The 7,120-nt window shown below is 43.9% G+C and overlaps 1 long non-coding RNA gene across 2 annotated transcripts; it reads left to right on the plus strand.

The window, feature by feature from the left end:
• Positions 1-1,585: 1,585 nt before the first annotated feature.
• Positions 1,586-5,724, plus strand: LOC308480715. Of its 2 annotated transcripts, none has more exons than XR_013988252.1 (2): positions 1,586-1,980; positions 5,394-5,724. It is a non-coding gene; the product is annotated as an uncharacterized lncRNA (long non-coding RNA). The 2 variants fall into 2 exon arrangements; XR_013988253.1 differs by lacking the exon at positions 1,586-1,980 and adding an exon at positions 3,850-3,983.
• The last annotated feature ends 1,396 nt before the right edge of the window (positions 5,725-7,120 follow it).

The raw sequence follows: 7,120 nt of genomic DNA on the forward strand, positions 1-7,120 counted from the left end.
TTCATTTATGCATATTTCCCCACAATAAAAGCGTTTTTTCACACTTTGCTTGGTCGAAGTAAGGTAAAGGTAAAGGGACTCCTGACCATTAGGTCCAGTCGTGGCCGACTCTGGGGTTGCAACGCTCATCTCGCTTTATTGGCCGAGGGAGCCGGCGTTTGTCCACAGACAGCTTCCGGGTCATGTGGCCAGCATGACTAAGTCGCTTCTGGCGAACCAGAGCAGCGCACGGAAACGCCGTTTACCTTACCGCTGGAGCGGTACCTATTTATCTACTTGCACTTTGATGTGCTTTCGAACTGCTAGGTTAGCAGGAGCAGGGACCAAGCAACAGGAGCTCACACCGTCGCGGGGATTCGAACCGCCGACCTCCTGATCGGCAAGTCCTAGGCTCTGTGGTTTAACCCACAGTGTCACCCGCGTCCCTTGCTTCATCACAAAATTCAGAAAGCATGAATTTTGAAGGACAGCTGTGCTTGTTTGCTTATTGGTTCAAGAAGTGTGAATTAAGCAGTTTCTCATTAACATGCAAACAAAAATTAATTTCTTCCTCATCCCTAGCCAGGAATAATAGAATATTCTGTGTGAGTCATAAAGGGAAAATGAAAAAAGGGGAGGAGCATGACTGATTCACTGGAACTCTGAAGAAAAGTTTTGTTAGGAGATTAGGATCCACTGCCATGTTTTGTTGCAGATTTCAAATGTAGAATAAAAAAATCTGAGCCAATGAGTACACAACAATGTGTTTCCATACTGTTGTTTCCAATATTATGGGATCGTTCCAAAGCTATTTAGCATTGCCTGTATTGAGGGAAATGTCACATGCACTTTTTACTCACATAAATGGTTCATAAAAGGAGTTGTCTCTAAGGTACCTAGGTCCTAAAGGCCTAAGCCATACATGACTTTAAAGCTCATGACCAGCTCTTAGAACAATGGTTTTCAACCAGTGTGACTTGGCACCCTAGGGTGCCTTGATTGATGGTCAGGGGTGCCGTGGGCAATACTGACCTCTGTCCCTCTTTCCCTCCTCTGATGCCCTCTTGCATCTCTGCCTCCCCAAGGCTTGCACAGCTGTTTGTTGCAGCAGCCCTGGCTACAAGCTCCCCTGGTGAATGGTGCCTCTGGGGCTGGCCAGCGAGTGATTCCCAGGCCCCTGTGGGGCAGCGTGAGGAGGCACCTCTCTTTGGGGTGGGGGGAAGCAGCTCAGAGATCAGGGGCAACGGCAGGTGCTGCACAGAGGACTCCCAAGGAGAGGGGAGAGGAGAGGAGGCTGAGGGAACACTCCACAAGGAGTATTTGAAAAAGGGTGAGAGGCTGCCAGCTCCCCAGGCAAGGGGTGACATAACTGGGCTCCTGAGCCCCACAGGGGTGCCGCAGAAAGAATGTAGATGGTCAAGGGAGCCGTGGACTCAAAAAGGTTGAAAACCTGTTTTAGAATCATGTTCTGAAATCTGCTCCTCTATTTTTCCATTTTAAGATACACATAATTTTCCGAGCTTTGCGATCCTGAAAAGGCAGCTCTTTTTCATTTTTTTCTTTTTAGAAAAATAGAGGAGCAGATTTCTTTTTAGCCAATCTTCAAAATCTGTTTTCATTTCCAGGGTTCAGTCCTGGAATATCCAAAGTTAGTGTCCCTGAACAGAGAAATGCAAATTGCCCATTTCCATCTTCACATTTATTTATTTTTTGGAACCTTGCAAATGAAGTAGGTTCGCCTTTAAATGCAAACGGAATCCAATTTCTCCCCTGCTTCAGCTTGAGCTCAGTTATAACTGCTTTTTCACTCCATCCCACACTGAGCAGCAGCACTAAATATGCCTTCAGAGTAAACACTGGCGGGCAGGCATTGCCAGCTCTGCTCGCCAGCAGCCTCTCTTTAGCCTCATTCACAACAGAGATTTTGCCGGCACTCTGATGGCGCCTTGGGTCCATTGCATACCTGTCTGCTAAGGCAGCAATGGGCAACTCACTTGCCAGGTCAGTCACTGGGCTGGTCAAAAAGAGGTTTGGGCAGATGATCCCTTTCCACAATCTGACTGTGTGTTCATCTCTGTGCCTGGCATTCAATGGCCACTGTTTTGCTAAGAACACACCGCCCTCTGGGACAGCAACAGATTCAAGCAACCCCAGGGACACAGTTGAGGTCCAATTTATCCCAGTGGTTTTCTATTAACTGCCAGCTTTGGAATGTGGAATACCTTGGAAGCATACACAGAAGTTTACATGGTGACCGTTCGCCTACTGTACTGTGGACTCATAGTGTTCTTGTCCCTCCTTTCAATAAATGTACCTCTAGAAGAAAAAAGCAACAGATCTCCTTTGACCTGTTATAAACTGCTGATTTGTTGACAATGGGGTAGTATTGCTATAATTGCAGTCCTATTTCAACAAACTTGCTTTAACCATCTTTTGGCTTTAGTAGGTATGCAAGACAGTGGACTACCATCTTTATTGCTGTAATGTGTTGAGCATTATATGCTAGTAGAATCTAGTTTAATTGTTGCAGGTGGAAAGTATTTACTTTTTAAGTTTCCATTTTTGAATGTGTTTTGACTAAACATACCAATAAACTACTGATGTCTGCAGCAAAAAAAAAAGAAAAAAAAAAAAGGAATGTGGAATACCACGGGGGGGGGGACGTAAAACAGAGGCTACATCCTCTGTCACGCCATAAGCTCTTATGATAGTCACCTTAAATGGCCAGCGTCAGTCAGCAATGACAGGAGCCATCTTAGCGTGAGATTCAAGAAGGACACTGACAAACTGGAACGTGTCCAGAGGAGGGCAACCAAAATGGTCAAAGGCCTGGAAACGATGCCTTATGAGGAACGGCTTAGGGAGCTGGGCATGTTTAGCCTGGAGAAGAGGAGGTTAAGGGGTGATATGATAGCCATGTTCAAATATATAAAAGGATGTCACATAGAGGAGGGAGAAAGGTTGTTTTCTGCTGCTCCAGAGAAGCGGACATGGAGCAATGGAACCAAACTACAAGAAAGAAGATTCCACCTAAACATTAGGAAGAACTTCCTGACAGTAAGAGCTGTTCGACAGTGGAATTTTCTGCCAAGGAGTGTGGTGGAGTCTCCTTCTTTGGAGGTCTTTAAGCAGAGGCTTGACAACCATATGTCAGGAGTGCTCTGATGGTGTTTCCTGCTTGGCAGGGGGTTGGACTCGATGGCCCTTGTGGTCTCTTCCAACTCTATGATTCTATGATTCTATGAATCTCTGTGCACGATACGGGCAAAGGGAGGGTCAACTTAACTTTCTAGGGCTGCTAGAGATGTGTTTGGTCAATGGATGAGCAGCCAATGAAATGGCTTTCTTGCCTCGGAAAGACGCTGCGGACCTGCTCAGTCAGCAAAGCGTGAGACCCTTAATCTCAGGGTCGTAAGTTTGGACTAGATAACCCCTTCCAACTCTACAATTCTATGATTCTGCTAATTCTAATTCCCCTCAGAAAGCGTGAGGGGTGTGTGGGAACCCACTGGCAGTGCTCCAGCACTGATACCCCTGTTGGGCAAGTCCTTCACAGACTGCATGTTCCACATTAAAAAGAAAGAGCCTGAAGTGTATATAGCAACATACACATGAAACCCTTTGCTATATAAATGTATTAGAGAAATATAATATCTATTTTTGAGACCCAGATGTTGTGGAAAGTAGGTTGTAATTTTAAAAAATAATAAACAAATGTTACATTTAAAAATCAGCTTGCGGACGGCTTGCCTCTCCCTTCCTTCTGTTGCTTTACTGTTTTGGATGCTCCCCCTGCTCCTGCCTTCATTCTCCCTCTTGAGACCACACCCACTCAATATCCATGTAATTAGCGCAACCCTGCCATATGTGCAGAGACATATATAGTCCCCGCTCACGTGTGTCACACCCAGAGCCCTCTGTAAACTGTACCGAAGCCAAACGTTTAGATGCTTCAGAGAAACCCTTTCAGTAGATGCGTCATTGAGGTGGATGTACACAAAGAGGTGAGATCTCTGAAACACCCACATTTATAAGTAGCAGTGGCCAAGTTAAATACAGTTAGATCTAGCTGAGTCTTCCTTCTTGGCTCAGAAACGATTATACCTCGCAGCGCTTGGGGAGTAAATAATTAGCCCTAATTTGGCTATATTTAACCACACAAACCGCAAACCTGTCTCTAATGTGGCTGCCTTGATATGTGATATAGCTTGAATGGGAACATTTTGTACAAGGCACTGTTCAGAAAGTAGCTTCTCCGGTTTTCAGGTGTTATGTCACACAAGACCTCTCCGTTAGACTATTTTGACAGATTTCGGTGGTCTTAAAATGGGGTGGTCTTTATGCATCCATGAGGGGAATGGGAAAGGACCCCATCATTTGCTTGTTAATTTTTGTATACTATTGCGATCACACCATTTCTATAATAAATAAATTAAGTGAAATGAATCAAGAAGCAGAGCAGTGGGGTTACTAGGGCTGCAAAAAGGAAGCAATTAATTAAAAGGATTACTGTATATAGGAAATACCTGGAAATGGAGAATTAAAGGGACAGTAGCCATGATCAGCTGCTGAACTGAACTTACTGCAGAGTAAGCATATTCAGTGGTCTTCTTTTTTTTTTTGGATTATAAAAAAAGTGAAGTGCTGCTACTCTTGTATTGATAAAAGTGCTGTGAGTGCCAGCACAAAATGGCCGCTGTGGGCAGCAAAAAAAAATAGGTGAGTACAAAAAAGAGTTGCGAGTATATTGGGGCCTTTCCTGTGCAGGCTGGCATTTTAGGGATCATTATGAGGCCCCCTCGTGGTAAATGAAGGGCTCGTCCACACCAGAGTGGAGGAATCAGGATACAAATTACTTGTTCCAGTTTGTTGTGGTGGGTTGGCCAATTGTCACTTTCTTTCACTCCCCTTTCCACACACATTACTTCCTCGGTGCTTTAGTTTCTTCACCGGTCTTGCTCATAACTATTTCCTGAATAAAGAAATGTAGATGTGTTTATATTCACCACCACCACCACTTTTGGATCCCTCTGATTTGCACAAAACCAGAAAACCACAGTGAAACCACACTAAAAATTTCTACGCCAGATACCCCCCAAAATGTGTGTGCTGAGAATTTACAATTGCTTTAATCATTTATAATTGCCTCACAGCTGTCTGTACACATGCCCTATCCGTATTTAATCGTCATAATATAATCAACATATCAGAAGGGAGGGATAAACACAAAAGGGTACAAACCTACTGGTACAAACAGGAAAAAATGAAGTTGCTCCTCGTATACAAATTCAAATACATGCAGGTGTGGTCTACTCCGGTCTAATTCTAATGGGCAAAAGATGGACTAAATCATGCTAAAATGTGGGCAAGCCCAAAGGTCCTTGTGGAATCATTGCTTTAATTCTGTTTTCCAGCTGACTGCAGAAGAGTAATGCATCAGCGTCACTAAAGAGCCCTAATTGTGAACCACTTATGAATTCCGTCAAGTGATATTCAGAGAGGCATACTTCCTCCAACAGAGGAAGCACAACATAGACATCCTATCCAGGAGCCATTAATACCCTCATCCTCCTTATCCTCTTCAGACTGTGACTGAACGCAGACTCAATTCATGACTTCAGCACCAGCCAACCTTTCCCCCTCCATCTTGTTTACCGTATAGCCCAATGAAGAGTTCTGGAGAGCTCTAAAGCTTGAACATCACTTAGTAACATGTTGGTTGGCCTAATAAATGTATCACGCCAATGTGGATTTTGGAATGTTTATTAATGGCAAGAAGACCTGCTTTCAAATAAGCTATAACCAACACAGAGAAAGCTTTAGGTTTATTGAGTAGCAGTGAAGGGAATGATTTCACGCCTCCTGGAAGTTATTGTGCCAAGTCCTCTACTTAAAAAAAAAAAGTTTCCTATTTGCATTTGGCTGGAAAGGAGAGGAATACCACTGATATGCAGATTTTCCAGCCAAGGAAAAATAGCTGAAAGAAGTGCTAACTTTTTTATTTTTAAAAAAAGTTTTTTTTACTGGAGATTTTATTTCCGCAAGCACTCGCACCAAAATAATAAATCCCAAGAGCAGAAGAAGGGAGAAGCCTTTGGTTAATGTGTTGTCTTTTTGTCCTGACTTAGGTAGGGATGGGAGCCAAAGAGAGACCAAGCCAGAATCTCACTTCAAGGGCTAATTAAGTTTCCAAGGAGCATTGCACCATCCTTCAGGTAGAAGAAGAAGAGTTTGGATTTGATATCCCGCTTTATCACTACCTGAAGGAGTCTCAAAGCGGCTAACATTCTCCTTTCCCTTCCTCCCCCACAACAAACACTCTGTGAGGTGAGTGGGGCTGAGAGACTTCAGAGAAGTGTGACTGGCCCAAGGTCACCCAGCAGCTCCATGTGGAGGAGCGGGGAATCGAACCCGGTTCCCCAGATTACGAGTCCACTGCTCTTAACCACTACACCACACTGGTAGGAGCAGAAGCAGGCTCCCTATGACTCTAAAGCCACTTTCATGGAAATAAAAGCCAGGTGGTCACAAGGGCTACCTGTCTGAGCTTTGCATTAGGTAGAGAGGGCAGGGCAAGGAAAATGTCATTTGGCTGCCTTGTTTCCACCTCCAGAGATTTCTCCCTGAGTCCTGTCTAGCAGTGGTTACATAACTTTATGACCACTGCTCCTTAGTACCGTAATTGTTGCTATACAATTCCATTCACCATATAGATGGGTTTATGAAGCACTTCTGTATCCTTCTGTGGTGCCGAAGAAGAATTCCACGAAACAGTGGGTATATCTGGAATCACTGTTCACTACGTCTGTTTGCGGACCACTTTGGCAGCGCTGGACATCATAAACAAAGCTTTATGGCTTGTTTTCATCAGATAAGAATCTTACCCATTGCTTCTCAGAGACTTGCATAGCTCACAAAGACTTTCAGAGACCTATAAGACTTATGTTTATTTGGGTCTATGGTTTCAAGAGAATCCATCAAGAGTGCATATTTTGTGACTTTCAGAGATTTGGAAGATTTCTGTTTATTTGGTTTTGCAGAGAGTGTATATTTCATATTGTTCAGTGTTCTGCATAGATTATATAAAGAGTTTATATTGACATCGCATGGTTGTGCTTGGTCATCGTGTTGCCTTTGGATA

The sequence above is a fragment of the Podarcis pityusensis genome (genome assembly GCF_964106645.2).
Source record: "Podarcis pityusensis genome assembly, chromosome: 6".
Classification (NCBI taxonomy): domain Eukaryota; kingdom Metazoa; phylum Chordata; class Lepidosauria; order Squamata; family Lacertidae; genus Podarcis; species Podarcis pityusensis.